The sequence below is a fragment of the Schistocerca gregaria genome, chromosome X (genome assembly GCF_023897955.1).
Source record: "Schistocerca gregaria isolate iqSchGreg1 chromosome X, iqSchGreg1.2, whole genome shotgun sequence".
Lineage (NCBI taxonomy): Eukaryota > Metazoa > Arthropoda > Insecta > Orthoptera > Acrididae > Schistocerca > Schistocerca gregaria.
The window spans coordinates 518,654,938-518,675,748 of record NC_064931.1 but is presented as its reverse complement, the minus strand read 5'-3'; the positions used below and the strand labels follow the sequence as shown (position 1 = coordinate 518,675,748).

General features: G+C 42.4%; 1 protein-coding gene across 2 annotated transcripts in view; it reads right to left on the bottom strand.

Annotated features, from left to right (window-relative positions):
• Window positions 1–19,603, bottom strand: part of LOC126298212 (regucalcin-like) — an 81,172-nt gene extending 61,569 nt beyond the window's left edge. For both annotated transcript variants that reach the window (XM_049989517.1, XM_049989518.1), the window contains exon 1: window positions 19,504–19,603. The gene's annotated coding sequence lies outside the window, so the exon portion shown is untranslated. The remainder of the gene's footprint in view (window positions 1–19,503) is intronic.
• Between the last annotated feature and the right edge of the window lie 1,208 nt (window positions 19,604–20,811).

Below are 20,811 nucleotides of genomic sequence, written 5' to 3'. Positions count from 1 at the left end.
TATACACAGAGTACGCGAAAGAACTTGCCCACCTTCTAACAGCCGTTTACCGCAAGTCTCTAGAGGAACGGAAGGTTCCAAATGATTCGAAAAGAGCACAGGTAGTCCCAGTCTTCAAGAAGGGTCGTCGAGCAGATGCGCAAAACTATAGACCTATATTTCTGACGTCGATCTGTTGTAGAATTTTAGAACATGTGTTTGCTCGAGTATCATGTCTCTTTTGGAAACCCAGAATCTACTCTGTAGGAATCAACATGGATTCCGGAAACAGAGATCGTGTGAGACCCAACTCGCTTTATTTGTTCATGAGACCCAGAAAATATTATATACAGGCTCCCAGGTATATGCTATTTTCCTTGACTTCCGGAAGGCGTTCGATACAGTTCCGCACTGTCGCCTGATAAAGTAAGAGCCTGCTGAATATCATACCAGCTGTGTGGCTGGATTGAAGAGTTTTTAACAAACAGAACACAGCATGTTGTTATCAATGAAGAGACGTCTACAGACGTTAAAGTAACCTCTGGCGTGCCACAGGGGAGTGTTATGGGACCATTGCTTTTCACAATATATATAAATGACCTAGTAGACAGTGTCGGAAGTTCCATGTGGCTTTTCACGGATGATGCTGTAGTATACAGAGAAGTTGCAGCATTGGAAAGTTGTAGCGAAATGCAGGAAGATCTGCAGCGGATAGGCACTTGGTGCAGGGAGTGGCAACTGACCCTTAACATAGACAAATGTAATGTATTGCGAATACATAGAAAGAAGGATCCTTTATTGTATGATTATATGATAGCGGAACAAACACTGGTAGCAGTTACTTCTGTAAAATATCTAGGAGTATGCGTGCGGAACGATTTGAAGTGGAATGATCATATAAAATTAATTGTTGGTAAAAACGTGAGCACTCTTCTATTATCCATATAACTAACAGTTAATGTATCAGCACTTATTCAGGTCTTCGATTTTATGGTCCAGGATCATTTAATGTTTGTGCTATTGGCGTACCTATCTTTCCTATGTCTTTTCGGTGTTCGTTTACTTCTTCTCTCTTCATTTTGTTATGTGCTACGTTTGAATTCGGTTTGGGCTTCACCTGTCACAATTTTGCAGTACTTTGGGCTTGAGCGGCTTCTCCGGCCGCTTCTTTACAGCCTCTAGTGGTGTCCACAGCAGAGCCATCAGTGAGAGTGAAAGTTGTTTTGGAAGCGTATTCCAAATTCCTTGTCAGCTGTCGTGCCCACACTCAGCTGTTGCTGCGGTCTAGCCTGTTGTGCTCCTCCGTCCGTCGGCTGCTGTTTGCTTTCCTGCGTGGCCTGGCTCGCGCGGTCTGTTACGTCTGGTGTGACGTACTGTAATTGCCGTCTAGTACGTTGTTATAAATTGCTCCTCAAAACGAACACCCGCTGCGGACAATTGTCCTGATTCGTAACAAACATGACACGTTGGTTTGTAACGGGTCCTTGCAGCCAGATAACAGTAATGTGGGATGGGATGTCAATTTTAACGAATATCTGCACTAACTTTATGCCGTTATAAGACTGAACTTTGTACTTGCTGAACCACTTATCAAATTAAAGTGTTTAATCTGCAAAATTTAGAATGAACCTGTACTAAATCATTATTTCCTAGTTCTGGGGGAAGACTCAAAATTCGAGCAGTCTCTAGCTCTTGTTAGCATTATAAATTTTTGCCATGCTAACAGAATCATCACGGCGACGGAATTGAAATTATCCCTCAGTTTTCGTTAAAATCTTGTCCAACAAATCTTGTCCAACAAAAATACAATCTGACAAACACACATTACTTTCCACTACCAGTCTGGATGAATAATGCATTATATCCTGAAATACTGCAGTTACCATGTAACCATTCACTGATTTCCAAGGCAGTGGAGTGAACATGACGAGTATTGTTATCGAACGAAAATCTCAGCGTGTTTTTCCAAAGAGATTCCAACATGATGAACAAGAGGGAAATGCTAATGTTAAGCACTTACAAGCCCGGAAGATGTACAGCCAAACCCGTAACAACACTTGGTAATAGTTGTGCCAAGCACTAGACGTCATACCACCACGCACCGCTACGCTGCGTCCGCACTCGGCGACAAGTAACCAGCTGCGAATTTTAACAACTGAGCTACCCAAGCACGACTCACAACCCGTCCTAACGACTTTGCTTCCCCCAGTTCCTCATCTCCTACCTTTCCAACTTCACACAAGTTGCGGGACTTGTGGACTTCTGGAAGAAAGCAAGCCGTGGAGACATGGTTTACCCATAGTCAGTGGGATGTTTACTGATACGAAACTCCCTGGTAGTTTAAAACAGTGTGCCGGACCAACGCTCGAACTCTGGATCTTTGCCTCCTGTGGGCAAGTGCTCTTACCAGCTGAGCTACCCAAGCACGACTGACGACCTCTCTTCACAGTTTTAATTCCGCCATTATCTATTTCCTACTTTCCCAACTTCATAGAAGTTCTCTTGCGAACCATTCGTGACCAGCACTCCTGTAAAATAAATAAATTTGCATACACATGGGTTAGACACAGCGTTAGGTAGCTCAGCTGCTCAGAGAATTTGCACACGAAAAGCCAACATCTCGAGTTCGAGTCTTAGCCCGGTACACAGTTTTCGTCTGCCAGGAGGTTTTATGTCCATCGTAAACTCCTCCGCAGAGTGAAAAATTCATTCTCGGAACATCCCACTGGCTGTTGCCAAGCCGTGTCTTCACAATACCCTTTCTTCCTGGAGTGCGAGTAATGTTTCGCAGGAGAAGTTCTACGAAGCTATAAACGTAGAAGATAAGGTGCTGGCGTAAATAAAGCTGTAAGGAGGGGTCGCGAGTAGTGTTTGGATAGCTGAGTGATGTACTTAAAGTTTTATTCGATGTTAAGAAAGTACTTCGCCGCAGAAACGCTTTTCTTACTATTGCCATCTGCATTTCATATCCTTATAATGTAACTATGAAAAGAGACTATATGTCGTTTGGTGAGATCTTCTTCGCAATTCTTTTTGTGTGCGAGATCAAGACAAATATGAGGAGAACAGCTTAGCTGAATTATCCTTTCTTTTGTGTACAATGTATCGTTGTTGTGATGCTCCCTGCACGAAATGTGTTCAAATCTGTGTGAATTTCTAAGGGACCAAACTGTTTAGGTCATCGGTTCCTAGACTTACACACTACTTAAACTAACTTATGCTAAGAACAACTCACACCCCATGGTTACTGTGCAAGGTCGCAGTACTGACAATGACTAAGTGACCATTCTGGCGTATCATGTCCATCCTATGGTACAATATGTGTTCCCCAATGGTTACGTTGTGTTTGAAGACGACAAGACACCTGCTCAGACAGCTCGCATCGTCCAAGACTAGTTTTGTGAGAACGAGGATGAACTGTCACATCTTTCCTCGCCACCACAGTCACCATATCTCAGAATTATTGATCTTTTGCCGTCTGCTTTGGAGAGAAGGGCGCGTGATCGCTATGCACATGCAGCATCGTTACCTGAATTTGCCATTATTTGGTATAAGACTCCCTTGAAAACGACACAGGACCTGTATTCTGACATGACTGGAAGCTGGGTTGAATAGCAACGGTTTTCCTACACCGTACTAGGCGTGGAAATGTGTTGGGTTTTTATTGTTTCCAAATTTTTTCCCACCCCTTGTACTTAGCCAGTGTATACACTGAAACTGACCAGGTGACCAGAGGCTCTTAACTTTTTGTTGAGTCAATTGAATCTATCGACAGTGGATATCGGCTTTGTCCCATGACGGAATGATGCGGCGTGTGACGTCATCCATGCTCAAAGAGGAAGAGGACAGAACACCGAAATATTTTTTACAACTACATTATTTTTTATATTGTAGGTTGTGTGGGAAATCTGATCTGTAGCGTTGCCAGAGGTACAGGGTAGGTCACTGGAGATAGTATGGTTGTGCGCTGGGTTAGCAATATCGAGGGCTTCGGTTATTCGCTTTTATTTTCTTGAGGTCATTACTAGGGGATTAGGCGACCATGCTTCTCGCCAGATTTTCGGGATTAATATTTTCCGATTATTAATTCAAAAACATGGAAATGTTCAGAAGAAGAAATTTGAGCACTTCTTTGGAGCTACCACTGGGATTACCATATTTTCAAAGGAAAAAGCAGGAGGGTACTGCACTCAATCTTTATGTGAACCACTTGGCTTACTTTTCAACAAAAGCATATTTCTCGCTTCCTCGAACCTTCTTCGAAAGTTGGTAGACGTGTTTCTACATCGGAAAGAAGACATCCGTTCAAATTTCGAGTCAGTCGCATAAAAGCTGCGCTATTAGCACCACTAAGAGGACGCAAATGTGGTTTGCTTTATCTACACGCTGTAATGGTAGTGAACGTTAGTTATCTTTGCGACTGGACGTGGTAAGTTGATAGTAGTCAAGAATGCCTTTAGGTGACAAAGACGCCATTATCAACACCTCACTGAGATTGAACGAGGTTGTGTAAAAGGGCTACGAGGAGCTGCATGTTCCTTCTGCGATATCGCAAAAAAACTTAGCGGGAATGTAGCCACTGTACGTAATTGCTGGCAGCGGTTGTCACGTACGGTCGCAAGAAGACCGGGCTCCGGATGGCCACATGACGCTGCCAAGAGGGAAGTCCATCGTGTTCTGTGCACAGCTTTAGCGCATCGTACTGCATCTGCAGTAGCAACTCGAGCAGTAGTTGAGACCATAGTGACACAAGAACTGTTACAAATCGGCAACTTCAATGGCAGCTCCTAGCCAGGTGCCTTGTAGCGCATATTCCACTGACACCAAACCGCCGCCATTCGCGACTTCAGTGGCGTCAAAGCGAGAGCTCATTGGAGGGTAGGGTATAAGTCTATTGTTTTCTGACGACAGTTGGTTCTGCCTCGGTGCCAGTCACGGCTGTGTGTTGGTTAGAAGGAGGCCATTTGAGGGCCTTCCACCAACCTGCCTGCGTGTTAGACACACTGGACCTACACCTGGAGTTTTCGTCTTGGGGTGCGATTTCGCATGGCAGCAGGAGCACTCTCGAGGTTATCCCACGCACCCAGACTGCAACTTTGTACGTCACTCTGGCGATTCGTCCTGCTGTGCTGGCATTCATGAGTAGCATTCCAGGTGGTGTTTTCCAACAGGATAACACTCGCCCACACATCACTGTTGTAACCCAACAATCTCCAGCGTTATCCACAACCAGCATTAAACGCCCTGTATTGACCGATCAAGTGCAACAGGTATGGAACTCCATCCCACAAACTGACATCCGGCATAATGTAAAACACAATGCATTTACGTTTGCATGCGTACATTCAAAATTCTGGTGGTTATACCGTTTATTAATGTACCAGCATTTCGCATTTGCAATGGCTTATCCCGCGCTTACATTAAGCTGTGATCTGGCAATGTTAATTACTTATATATATTACCTGGACAAATTTGTTCCCGAAATTTCATTGCTCTACATTAACTGTTTTTTGGTACCGCGATTTTTCTCCGTCAGTGTAGTTATAACTGACGATCAACAGATTCTTTGCACAGTGTACAGAAAGTCTATTTCTTTCACCAGTCCAACGTATATTTAATAAGGAAAATATACTTTCCACAATTGCGTTGTGGGCAGGAATCGAAAAAACTTATTGCACAATTTTAAAAGTTATGAATATTCATCTTCAGAATGATTGTTCACGAGATCAGAACGAAGATAGGTGGCGCAGTGGTAAGCATACTGGACTTGCTTTCGGGAGGACGACGGTCCAATCCCGCGTCCTGCCATCTTTATTTTGGTTTTCCATGATTTCCCTCAAATCGCTCCAGGCAAATGCTGTGGTGGTTCCTTTGAAAGGGCACGGCCGACTTCCTCCCCTAATCCGATGAGACCAACCCATGAGATCAGACTATCTATCAGATTCAACTTTCTCTAAAAATGTTTATCTAGTTTCAAGTCGAAGCTGTTCACTTAGAAATATTTTTAGCCGATTTACTTCATCAAACGATTCACTGTCATCCACAAGGACATATCTGTTTTTCAAATACACTAAAACTTTTTTCGCTCTTTCCCAGTTAAGTTCTTTACTAAGAATTAACGAACTGAACACAGTTAGTTCATCGGACTGTCTCATCCATTTGCTAATGGAATCACTGCACACAGAACGCATTAACAAGTTGCTCATTGTCACATATAGTGATGACATCTCTTTCTGTTAGGGGAATGAAGCTATTTTTAGACCTGTCTTGCAGACTTGGCAAAGTATCATCAGTAGTTCTAATGGAATGTTGTCTACTCTGGGCGCCTTGTTTCGACTCAGGTCACTTTCAGTGCTCTGTCAAACTCTTCATGCAGTATCGTATCTCCCATTTCATCTTCATCTACATCCTCTTCCATTTCCATAATATTGTCCTCAAGTACATCGCCCTTATATAGACCCTCTATATACTCCTTCCACCTTTCTGTTTTCCCTTCTTTGCTTAGAACCGGATTTCCATCTGACCTCTTGATATTCATACAAGTGGCTCTCTTTTCTCCAAAGGTCTCTTTAATTTTCCTGTAGGCTGTATCTATCTTACCCCTAGTGAGATAAGCCTCCACATCCTTACATTTGTCCTCTAGCCATGCCTGCTTAGCCATTTTGCACTTCCTGTCGATGTCATTTTTGAGACGTTTGTATTCCTTTTTGCCTGCTTCATTTACTGCATTTTTATATTTTCTCCTTTCATCAATTAAATTCGATATTTCTTCTGTTACCCAAGGATTTCTCCTAGCCCTCGTCGTTTTACCTACTTGATCCTCCGCTGCCTTAACTACTTCATCCCTCAAAGCTACCCATTGTTCTTCTACTGTACTCCTTTCCCCCATTCCTGTCAATTGTTCCCTTATGCTCTCCCTGAAACTCTGTACAACTTCTGGTTTAGTCAGTTTATCCAGGTCCCATCTCCTTAAATTCCCACCTTTTTGTAGTTTCTTCACTTTTAATCTACAGTTCATAACCAACAGATTGTGGTCAGAGTCCACATCTGCCTCTGGAAATGTCTTACAATTACAACCTGGTTCCTAAATCTCTGTCTTAGCATTATATATTCTATCTGAAACCTTCTAGTATCTCCAGGCCTCTTTCATGTATAGAACCTTCTTTCATGATTCTTGAACCAAGCTTTAGCTATGATTAAGTTATGCTCTGTGCAAAATTCTACCAGGCGGCTTCCTCTTTCATTTCTTATTAAACCTACTCCAGCATTACCCCTATTTGATTTTGTATTTATAACCCTGTATTCAGCTGACCAGAAGTCTTGTCGCTCCTGCTACCAAATTTCGCTAATTCCCACTATATCTAACTTTAACCAATCCATTTCCCTTTTTAAATTTTCTAACCGGCCTGCCCGATTAAGGGATCTGACACTCCACGCTCCGATCCGTAGAACACCAGTTTTCTTTCTCCTGATAACGACGTCCTCCAGTATAAACTGTAAATGAGAGAATACGTTGTGGATAAAAACTTCCACATCCACCTTTATAATGTCTGAAGTACTTCTAAGAGCATCATGTATAATGTGGTTAGAACAACCATTTCCTAAAAAGTTGTCCTAAATTCTTTCTTCAGTTGACTGAACACATTGCTGCAGCAAGATCGTTCTAGACAGAGTTCCTCCAAAAAAGGGTCAAATGGCTCTGAGCACTATGGGACATCTGAGGTCATCAGTCCCCTATAACTTAGAACTACTTAAACCTAACTAACCTAAGGACATCACACACATCCATGCCCGAGGCAGGATTCGAACCTGCGACCGTAGCGGTCGTGCGGTCCCAGACTGAAGCGCCTAGAAGCGTTCGGCCACTGTGGCCGGCCCCAGTTTCTTATGCACAGTTACTACTGTGTCTGGCATTTCGTTTGGAAGATGTTGCTTGTCAATAAGTTTAGTCTGCATACCCCCCACGATTATAGAAGAGAACTGAGTAAGTACAGTGAAAAGTTTAACATTTTGATTGTTGCTTGCATCAGTAATAACACAAAAAAATTAACTACTTTCAGTTGAACTTATAATTTTCTAGGCGCAAGCGGTTAAGAGATTGATGAATATTGCTCCACATTTCGTTCTAGCACAAGAAACATTTCAGTACTTTTGGAGTCATCGAAAGTCTTTCCAGCCAATTTGTTGATGCAATCCACGGAGCTAGAATTCTGTGAAGTTTTACGGTATGAAATGAATATTCTGTCTTAGCTGCTTCTATCTTCATATCGTTTTCACTCCAGCATTGCGGGGAAAACTCACGGATTCTTCACAATGTGCCTTGTGTATCTTAATTTTTCGGGCTATTCTGTATTAACATGATCCATAATATCTCATATATAGAGAAGAACATGTGGAAGTAAATAAACTTAAAGTGAGACTAGTGATAAGCTGTATATAAGATACCGGTCACGCATGGACGAAGAAAGCAAAGCTGCAGGCTCTGCACGCATTGTTTTCTTGCACATAACTATATTATTTATATTTGAGACTTATCCGCACATCAGGAATTCTGATCGTATGCAGTTCTTCCTTCTCGTAGAAATTACAATTTATTTTGGTAATGTTCCTTAAATTTGCATTTACAGTTATCTTTAGGCATATTCGAAACGTTCTCTACAAACACAGCAGCTAATATCAGTGACGACGCCACGACAACTGATAACTCGATGCGCTGTAAGCTTCTCTAGACCAGCGAAGCTGTAGTTTAAGTCGACTAAAGTGTTACCAACCTGCTTTTATCCCTCCCAATTCGTGACCAGTTTCAGTTTCAGTCCTCGAGGTGACACTTGACATCACAGAACAAGAACTTGACATGGAACTCCAAAATTCGATTTTTTACTGTTTTATAAATTTGCGACTTAGGGTTGAAATAGAGCATTAAAAATCCGGTGAAATCCAGATAAATCAAACGATTTGATATCCCCAGCTACAACAAGTTCAGGAATGATGTCCAGTGAGTTACGTCTGCGTAATGCAATCACGGCACTCATCGCCTTTTCCTCGCATAGCGTTAGCTCTCTTATCATGTAGGTGGCGGAAGATTTCACGTCTTCTATAATGATGCGGTCAGTGGGGGATCAAATGAAATTTGTGACCATATTCAGGATATCTTGCAAGGGAGAACGTTGCGTGGTTTCTTGTAGTCATCGAATGAAAAGTAACTTCATGTGTCAACTAGGACTGTTGATAAAATATCGATGTATAGATATTTTATTTAAACAATACCGATTTGTAAAGGCGACATTCTTTCCCCGATATATCGATATCGATATGGCAATATTGATGCCGATATTTTTATTTTATATTATATTTATTTCAAAATTTTCGGTGAATGTTTGAAATTGTTCTTTCGAAATTGTAGTACAAAATAACTTTACTTTCACTGTGTGAAAGAGTCTTACAAGTTTTTGAGTTTTCATCACGTCCAGTCTTTCCCTTTGAGTGTGTGAAACAAGTATAGGAGGGGTCCACTGGGGGCCGAACCGCACAATAACCCTGCGTTCGCTGAGGGGCGGCGGTGGGGTAAGTGGATTGCTGTAGCCTGTTTTGGGGTTGTGTAGCACTGAGGGCTACAGTGGGGACGAAGTCTCTCCGTCGTTTCTAGGTTCCCAGTTCAATACATTCATACGTACATACATGTAGTTACCATTGGTAGAAAAGTGGTTATCACCAAGTATGAACTTGCAGATTTTCCTTTCAATTCTTGCTCTAAGGAGAATAAGCAAGCTGCTAGCTTGTTGATGTATAGAATATCTAATAATAAATTTACACTTAAAAAGTCAGATCTAAAACTGACGCTATATTTACAACGCGCAACCGATATTTTTATAGGCCAGTACGTCGATAATTTTTGCATCGATACATCTAGGGCCAATAATGATATTTTTAAAATATCGATGTACCGAGTTCCCGATATTTTTAAAAACAGCATCAGGCCTGGCGTGAAACTGGGACATATGGTGAGACACTTGCTCTTGATGTTATAGGTTAATGAACAAACAGTATTAATAGCAACCTCAGATCTTTTGAAGATGATGCAATTATCTGTATTGAAGTACTACCTAAAACAGTTGCACAAATATTCAACCACATCCTAATATTGTTTTAAAGTGGTGCAAAGATTGAATACTTTTTTTCAGTATTTAAAAACTGAAAATATGCACCTCACAATAGTATCCTACGACAACAACATCAATGAGTCACAATTGGAATCAGTCTACTCATACAAATACCCATGTGTAACAATTTGTGAGGATATGAATTGAAATGATCATACACGCACAACCGTAGGTAAAGCCTTCGGTTCACTGCAAGATACATGGAAAATCCAGTCAGTCTAAAAATGAAATTGCTTGCAAAACAATTGCATGTCCCATCCATATGGCTCAAGTATGTGGGTATCATACTAGTTACGACTAAGAGGGGAGACTCAACGTATACAAAGAAGGGCAGCATGAATGATGACAGGTTTTCTCCAACCATGGGAGTGCGTCACGGAAATGCTGAAAATCCTGAACTGGTAAACACTTGAAGGTAGATGTCAGTTATCCGACGAAAGGCTACTTACTAAGTTAGAAGAATCAGTATCAAGTGAGGGACTTAGGGACAACACTAAATATACTACAGCCCTTTATAAATTTCTCCCATAGCGACGACAAAGCCGAGATTAGACTAATTACAGCGAACAAGGATGCGTTTAAGCAATCATCCTTTCGCGCTCCGAATAGAATGGCAACAAAAATGTTCAAATGTGTGTGAATTCCTAAGGGACCAAACAGCTTAGGTCATCGGTCCCTAGACTTACACATTACTTAAACTAACTTATGCTGAGAACAACACACACACCCATGCCCGAGGGAGGACTCGAACCTCCGGCGGGAGAGAATGGCAACAAACTCTCATACGTGATATAATAGTAAGTGCCCTCTGCCATGAACTTGGCATTACTTTACGAAGCATTGATATACACAGTGTTTCACAATTCATATTTCACGCTTCTAGAGGTTGTAGAGGAGACTTAATTGATAAAGTTCTACATACGAACCCATTTCCGGACACGTCATCTAAAGACGCTACAGAGCGTCAAAGTTACAGACGCAGGCGCGTGTAAATATACAGGATGATTCCGTGATGATGTTACAGACTTTCAAGGATGATGCAGAAGGATATACGTATCAGTTTGAGTTGATACGGAATAGATTCCCAGCTATGTGAGTGGCTCGAAGACTTTTTAAGTACTAAAAGCCAGTGCGATCTCCTTGATGACGTATTTTTATCAGAGGCAGAGGTATCGTCAGGAGTACTCGTGGGAAGTGGGATGGGACCACTCTTCTTCTCTATACATGGCGTTACAAAAAGGTACGGAGAAACTTTCTGGAAATATTCCTCACACACAAATAAAGAAAAGATGTTATGTGGACATGTGTCCGGAAACGCTTAATTGCCATGTTAGAGCTCATTTTAGTTTCGTCAGTATGTACTGTACTTCCTCGATTCACTGCCAGTTGGCCCAATTGAAGGAAGGTAATGTTGACTTCGGTGCTTGTGTTGACATGCGACTCATTGCTCTACAGTACTAGCATCAAGCACATCAGTACGCAGCATCAACAGGTTAGTGTTCATCAAGAACGTGGTTTTGCAGTCAGTGCAATGTTTACAAACGCGGAGTTGGCAGATGCCCATTTAATGTATTGATTAGCACGGGGCAATAGCCGTGGCGCGGTACGTTTGTATCGAGACAGATTTCTAGGACGAAGGCGTCCCGACAGGAAGACGTTCGAAGCAATTAATCGGCGTCTTAGGGAGCACGGAACATTCCAGTCTATGACTCGCGACTGGGGAAGACCTAGAACGACGAGGACACCTGCAATGGACGAGGTAGTTCTTCGTGCAGTTGACGATAACCCTGATGTCAGCGTCAGAGAAGTTGCTGCTGTACAAGGTAACGTTGACCACGTCACTGTATGGAGAGTGCTACGGGAGAACCAGTTGTTTCCGTACCATGTACAGCGTGTGCAGGCACTATCAGCAGATGATTGGCCTCCACGGGTACACTTCTGCGAATGGTTCATCCAACAATGTGTCAATCCTCATTTCAGTGAAAATGTTCTCTTTACGGATGAGACATCATTCCAACGTGATCAAATTGTAAATTTTCACAATCAACATGTCTGGGCTGACGAGAATCCGCACGCAGTTGTGCAATCATGTCATCAACACAGATTTTCTGTGAACGTTTTGGCAGGCATTGTTGGTGATGTCTTGATTGGGCCCCATGTTTTTCCACCTACGCTCAGTGGAGCACGTTATCATGATTTCATACGGGATCCTATACCTGTGTTGCTAGAACACGTGCCTTTACAAGTACGACACAACATGTGGTTCATGCACGATGGAGCTCCTGCACATTTCAGTCGAAGTGTTCGTACGCTTCTCAACAACAGATTCGGTGACCGATGGATTGGTAGAGGCGGACTAATTCCATGGCCTCCACGCTCTCCTGACCTCAACCCTCTTGACTTTCATTTATGGGGGCATTTGATAGCTCTAGTCTACGCAACCCCGGTACCAAATGTAGAGACTCTTCGTGCTCGTATTGTGGACGCCTGTGATGCAATACGCCATTCTCCAGGGCTGCATCAGCGCATCGGGGAATCCATGCGACGGAGGGTGTATGCATGTATCCTCGCGAACGGAGGACATTTTGAACATTTCCTGTAAGAAAGTGAATGAAGTCACGCTGGTACGTTCTGTTGCTGTGTGTTTCCATCCCATGATTAATGTGATTTGAAGAGAAGTAATAAAATGAGCTCTAACATGGAAAGTAAGCGTTTCCGGACACATGTTCACATAATATATTTTCTTTCTTTGTGTGTGAGGAATGTTTCCTGAAAGTTTGGCCGTACCTTTTTGTAACACCCTGTATACATAAATGATCTGACGGATAGGGTGGAGGGTGGGCAGCAGTCTGTGGCTGTTTGCTGATGATGCTATGGTGTACGGGAAGGTGTCGTTCAGTGACTGTAGGCGAATACAAAAAATGGTTCAAATGGCTCTGAGAACTATGGGACTTAACATCGATGGTCATCAGTCCCCTAGAACTTAGAACTACTTAAACCTAACTAACCTAAGGACATCACACAACAGCCAGCCATCACGAGGCAGAGATGAGAATACAATTCTAACTGGTGTGATGAATGGCAGCATGCTCTAAATGTAGAAAAATTTAATGTGAAAGCAGATGAGCAGGAAAAACCATCCCTTAATGATCGAATACAGCATTAGTAGTGCGCTGCTTCACATAGTCGCGTCGATTGAATAACTGGGCGTAACGTTGCAAAGCGATATGAAATGGAGCGATCATGTAAGGATTGTAGTGTGGAAGGAGAATGGTCGACTTCGGTTCATTAGGGGAGTTTTGGGAAAGTCCGGTTCATCTGTAAAAGAGACCGCTTATAGACGACTAGTGCGACCCATTCTTGTGTACTGAGATCCTCAACACCGGATTAAAGGAAGACATCGTAGCAATGGGCTGCTAGATTTGTTATCGGTAGGTTCGATCAACACGCAAGTATGATAGAGGTGCCTCGGAAACTCAAACGGGAATCCCTGGAGAAAGGCGACGTTATTTCTGGGGAACACTATTGAGTAAATTTAGAGAGTCGGCATTTGAAGCTGACTGCAGAACTATCTAACTGCCGCCAACGTATATTTCTCGTAAGGACCGCAAACATAAGAGAAGTTAGGGCTCGTGCAGAGACGTATAGCACTCGTTTTTCCCTCGCTCTATTTGCGAGTGGAACAGGGAGGGAAATGACTAGCAGTGGTAGACGTACCCTTCGCCACCTGCCGTACTGTAGTTTGCGGAGTATGTATATAGATGTAGATATAGACCGGCTAGACAGATAAATGTTATCCACGTTCTTTTACCATAAATGTGAAGATGTACATACTGCACCTGCGCTATCTTTTAGCCCTCGGCTCGTTTTGTCTGCAGTTCTGACAACTGTTGTCCTCGTCATCACAACAGTATTCAAGTGCCTGCAACTCAAGTACTTTGCAATGTTATTACGTTGCGTTCCGCAAATGCTATGTTAGTTTACGATATCATCATGTTGATAAAATATCAGTATGGTAGTAACACTGGCAGTTAGCACTTAAAGATAAATGTATACTGTGTTCTTGACGAAAGGTGAAACTGTTGTAGCCTTCGGCCTCATGAGTAATGAGCCGTAAAGAGACACTCAAGTCGTCCAAATTACCAGCGATAAAACTTGTAGATATGAAGTGGAAAAACACTGTAACCTCTAACGCAGGTAAAGCAAATGAAAGGCTACGATTTAGTGGTGCGATGCTAGGAAATTGCGTTTTATCTACGAACGAGATTGCATACAAGATACAGTCGACTCTCGATAACTTCAAACTCGCAATAATCTGAAATTTTTTGCTGGTCCCCTGAAAAATGCTCGACGAATTGAAACACTCAGTGTGTTTTGGTCCCCTCAGTAACCCGAAGTTGCAGTGGTGAGGACATCTCGCTAACACTTTATACAATTTGAAGACCCCTACTTCTGTAATTCCCAGTACAGGCTGAGACTGTGCTGAAGTCAAGCCGTGTTTCTTGAAACTGTGATATGCCACGAGTGCTAGAAGGAACAAGTGTCTGTCAGTTAATGATAAAAGCTTGTTATTCAAGCTTTGGGGAGATGTAGTTTCGGGAAACGGTGTTGCAAAACAGTTCAATATTTTACCATCTACATTACCGATGATTAAAAAAAAATAAAGGTCGTTTCACTGGAAATGCATCAGGCACATGAAGAAAAATGTCACGACAGGACGAATTTCCCCGTCTTCAGAAGTGCTTGCTTATGTGGATAAATCAGTACAGAGGGCAAAACGTTCTCGTGGGTGGTTTCATGTTGAAGGAAAGCTAAGTCTTTTGCACAGTCTATCGGGACTGGAGGATTTGCGGCAAGTGAGTGGTGGCTCTCAAATTTTAGAAAGCGTCACCCTATCGCATTAAAAAAAAAATCTTGGGAGAGGGGGCCATCGTGGACAATTCCCTTTGTACTGAATGGATTGATGAACTAAAACAACTTCTGAATGGCTACGACCCACACAACGTAATACAAATCAAACTAAATCGGGATTTTTTTTATATATCTTCCTGATCGCACCCTAGCATTCAGAGGCGTGAAGTGTCATGGAGCAAAATTGAACAACGGAGAATAACTATCCTTCTAGCCAGTAACACGGAGGGATCTCAAAAGTTGAAGCCACTCAGCGCAGGGAAACGTGCGAAACCACACTGCTTCGAGGGAAGAAAATCGCTCCCCACAACTTCCCACTCAAACTAGAAAATCGTGGATGTTGACTCAATTGTTTAATGAATGGCTGACTTCGGTGGTGGTGTGTTGGGGCTTATGGGGGCTCAACATCGGGGTCATCAGCGCCCTGGATGACTTCGGTTAGTAACGATATGAAACAGAAGAAACGCAGAATTTTAATATTCTTGGATACGATTACGCCGGCCGCGGTGGTCTCGCGGTTCTAGGCGCGCAGTCCGGAGCTGTGCGACTGCTACGGTCGCAGGTTCGAATCCTGCCTCGGGCATGGATGTGTGTGATGTCCTTAGGTTAGTTAGGTTTACGTAGTTCTAAGTTCTAGGGGACTGATGACCACAGCAGTTGCGTCCCATAGTGCTCAGAGCCATTTGAACCATTTGATACGACTACAACACGTAAAACTGATTTTTTTCCCACCCAAAACGACATCAAGATTGCAACCGTTGGACCAGGGCATAATATAAAATTTAAAACTCTCTACCACAGAGGAATTGTTCCACTTATTGCTGGATAGCACTGCAAAATGTGAAAGGGTGAACATAACAGTTTTGACCGCTACAGCCAACGAATTCATTACCGCCAGACTCAGATTGGGATCTTCTACCCAGCTGTGGTGAATTAATATTTGAGGGTTTCGTTCATGTTGACGACGGCATCGCTGTCCATCGTGTCCTAATCGGTGCTGTACCGTTGGCCTGTAAGGTTGAGAACGAGGAAAATAACAAAGAACAACCACCAACTCCAGTCATATTGAGCGAGGCAAGGTCATCTGTCCATACCCTACGTTGCTACGTCCTCAGAAAGAAAACGCATGATTTCTCCTAAAAAAAAAAAAAAAAAAAAAGGAATCGTTCATATGACTCTGAGCACTAATGGACTCAGCATCTGTGGTCATAAGTCCCTTAGAACTTAGAACTACTTAAACCTAACTAACCTAAGGACATCATACACATCCATGCCCGAAGCAGGATTCGAACCTGCGACCGTAGAAGTCACGCGGTTCCTGACTGAGCGCCTAGAACCGCTAGACCACCGCGGCCGGCGATTTCTCCTCAGCTCTCATCACTATCGAAAATTAAATGGACATGTTTGATGGAAGTTCGCTCTCTCTAAGGAAAATCACCGACTATTTTTCACAGTGAAGTGTAACATTCTCATTGGTCTGTTTTTCATGTACTGTATGAATGTACCATATGTGTGTGAGAAAAGTAAACAGATTGATTTTTACCTACCAAAGTTTTCATTTTTTTCTAACAACCATACCGTCCCTTTCAAAGTAGTCCCCTTCAGCAGCTATACATCGGCGGAGTCGTTGTTCTGAGACTTGGTAGTAGCGTTGAAAGGTTTCCACTGATAGGGCCTTTACCATGTCAGTCACATTCTTTTGAATGTTCTCCAGAGTTCCCAAATGACGTCTTTGTAAGGCATTTTTAGTTTCGGGAAAATAAAAAGGCCGGCCGCTGTAGCCGAGTGGTTCTAGGCGCTTCAGCCCAAAACCGCACTGCTGCTATGGTTGCAGGTTCGAATCTTGCCTCGGGCATGGATGTTTGTGATGTCCTTAGGTTAGTTAGGTTTAAGTAGTTCTAAGTCTAGGGGACTGATGACCTCAGATGTTAAGTCCCATAGTGCTCAGAGCCATTTGAAAAGAAAAAGTCACAAGGACTCAGACCAGGTGAATAAGGGGGAGAGTAAAGAGCGTGCGGGGGGCTGTGGAACAACAAGCACACTTTTTGAGGTCAAAAATTCCGCGTTGGAAGTAGCAGTGTGACATGGAGCGTTGTCATGATGCAGCATCCACTTGTCTGCAATGTCCATTCTCACTAAATTCGCCCTTTTCTCTAGCCTTTCAAGGACACCTTTATAATATACTTGGTTGACACAGTTTGTTCTTACGGTTAAATGTCGGTCTGATGTCACAAGACCACACAAACGTTCGACATTTTCGTCAGCTTTTGGAGCTGAAGGGCTCCTAGAGCGACATTCATCTTCAAAGTGTTCTCGGCCTTCCAAAAACGATCTGCGCCAGAGAAAAACTTGTGCTCTTGATAAGGAATGTTCCCCATAGGCCTGTTTTAATATTTCAAAGGTCACACTCGCAGATTCCCCAAGTTTAACAAAAAACTAGTCGGGATAACGTTGCTCTAAATTCTGCTGTTCCATTTTCGCAACATACAACAAAAATCCGACTTCACAAATGACGCTCTCAAAAACCACATCATGGCTGGACGGAGCACTCGGACTGAGTATTTGGATGGGATGATCACACCGGTCTACTCAAATAGAACAATGCAGCGTTGCCAGATCGCTCGCAGTGTTGTCAGTCTCATTACTTTCCTCATGCACCTCATACATGTATGTATATTTTGCGCATTATTAAAATAAACATAAATTTACATATGTATGTAACATGTATGTACTACAATTTATTTTCAGTCAAATTCTCGTTTATTAGATTTTTTTCCTTCATACCTCTCGTTTACTGGAACTCCTATTATTTTGAATTCTCAGTAATTTGAACTTTTTCCCTGGACCCTTCAGTTTCAAATTATCAAGAGTCGACTGTACTTGAAAGTCCAACACTGGAATATCTCACTTCTCTGAGATCCGTATTAGGGCCGACTAACTGAGGAAATCAAGTGAATATAAAGAAGAGCAGAAAACAACAGGCCAAAATAATATTTAATTTGAGAAAGAGCTTACTCATCTATAAGAACACCAGTCACGAAATAAAAAAAAACAGGTCATGAAAGCATTTGCTTGGAGTATGATCCTATATGGGTGTGAAACTTGGCCAATAGGAAAACAAGAGAGAAGACAGCTAGAAGCCTTGTAGAGTTTGTGCTACAAAAGGATGTTGAAGATCAGTCAGTAAGATATTGTTACCAAAGAAGAGGTGCTGAGAAGAATTTAGAAAACCAGACCTTTCTGGGTGCGCATCCAAACAAGAAGAGAAAATCTCATAGGACATATTTTAAGATACAATATCATTGGAATACTAGCAGAAGGAGCTGTTGAGGGAAGGAATCGTTGGAGACGATCAACGGTGTCATACATACAGCAGATAACAAGTGTTTTAGGGTGTGCTACATGTATGGAAATGAGGAGAAAGGCAGAAGAAAAGTGAAATGGCTAACCAACTTCAGAGTTGAACACTAAAGAAAAAGAAAACAACGACGAGGAGTGCGAGTGATAATAAGTCTGTTCGGCAAACAAACCTGGCAGCAATCTTTAAAAATCTAACCAGTGTACACTGGATGAAAGGCAGTACTTTTCGCGGAAAGCTGTTTAGAAAATTCTGATACGCGGCTTTCAGCCCAAGGCCACGATAATTGCTCCGTCTCCTAGGTAGACATTCCGTGGCAATTGTAAAGAAGACAAAAAGTTAATAACAGTTTGCACAAGAACGTGAAAGGAATGGAAAAAAACCTTAATATGCGTTGCAATAAGTACGTGCTTTTTGCTACACAACCGGAGTCGGAGAAAATCGCTTGCATACTTCATAGGAACACACCATGGAAAAAAGGAATATGCAGGGTTAGCATCCTGCCCGATGTCATTAAAGATGGAGCACACAACCAGATAGAACAAGGATAGAGAAAGAACCTCACCGTGTTCTTTACGAAGGAAACATCCGGGCTTTTACCGTAATCGATTCTGGTAAATCACTGAAAACTTAAATCTGAATGACCGGACTGCGATTTGAAAACGTTGCTTCCCGCATATGCGACTCCAGGACACACAATAATACTATTAATTGCATATTATTTACGGCCTGACTTAGCAATAGTGTGGCCACTGATGCGTGGCTATACAAATGCTCAGCTCAACGAGTGCGACACGGCGTCCCCTGCAACAGTGTTCTTCCGTTCTGCTGCATCAAAATAACGGTTGCAAACACTGAATATTAAGTACGAAAGTAAATATCGCGATTTCAGTAAAAGTGATTTGAGAACATCAAACGCAAAATAGACGAGATGAATCTAAACTGATGTCGATAAACCGGAACTGCAGGGTGCAACGATGAAATAGTTGTTCTCGGGGTTTATACATGTCTGCTAGTATCTAATCAATAATTTAAGTCAGTCGAGTGGCATCAAGACACAACTTGAAGGTAATCATTGAAATATAAATTCCATACCTGCAAAGTAGTACGCTGTCTGAAAAGGCTAAGGTGTTCTGCCGGCGACAACCTCGCACGTACTGCACTAACCTCACTCGCCTGTCACATGAGCGTCGGGTCGCGGGAAGGTAGATTTGCGTTTACGCGCATGCGCAGTAGCTGCCTCGGACCGCCGGCTTTTTCATCGCAGCAACTAAACCACGGCATTCAAAGCCCAGTTCCTGAAACGCCACAGGCCGTACGCGAAACTCTTAAACCGCGTGAGACTAACTAACGATGAAATATGTATTTGCGGAGAAGCTGGAACACTGCTGTGAAGCTGTCACGCTGCTATGCAACACGCTGGCACATATGAGACCTATACAGAACGACAGTGACATCACCAGAATAATACGCAATCCCAATAATTGGAACACATTAAATAGAGTAGCCCATATTGTATCGAACACACTGCATGAAGAGTAAAAGCGCCAAAACCCATATGGAAGAAAGCGTAGACAGGCGCAAACAACACAACAGACCACATGGGAGAACACGAGCACGACCACAGATTCCGAAACCGAGGAAGAAACCTACACACTAAGTGAACATGACTCAGAAGGGATCAACAGGCGAGGGACCCAAACCAACAACACATGACACTGCATGCCGTAACACAGTCACAAATACTCAACTGACAGTAACAATCAGGAAACAAACAAACATTGATACCACATACTAAGGCTCTAGTAATAAGGAACAGTCGCTTGGAAGGAGCAAGCTCGAATAACTTTTATTCCGAGGCTCCCCTTCCCCAATGACACATTGCATATTGTTTAAAGTATACGCCAAACAAGCAGTAATACATTATTCGTCTTATTATGTGTAGACAGAAGTATATTCTCTTCTTTATGTAAAGTTACAATAAATGAATTTTATATATCAAATGTATTTTCTGTATAAAGTATGTATAAAACTAAAAATGTAATGTATTAAGGAATACTGCATTCATGTAGCAACGAACTACATTCTATTTCTATTAACATATTTACAACCATAAGTGTATTCCTCATGTAAAACTAAAATTCACATAGTCCGTGTATCAAATGCTCAGTCAGCATTTAACCTGTATAGTACCAGGTGTATGTAAGGTATCACATAGAATATACGACAACTTCCAACAATAAGACAAACAAACAACTCCTGAATATCATGTAGTGTCCTGACATACAACACTGCAAGTAATATACCAGTACATACAAACACAGTAAACATACATAAACACAAACCATTTCAGATGAGAATAACTCGAGGTTCTACCCAGACCTTCTAGCCTGAAATAGGTAG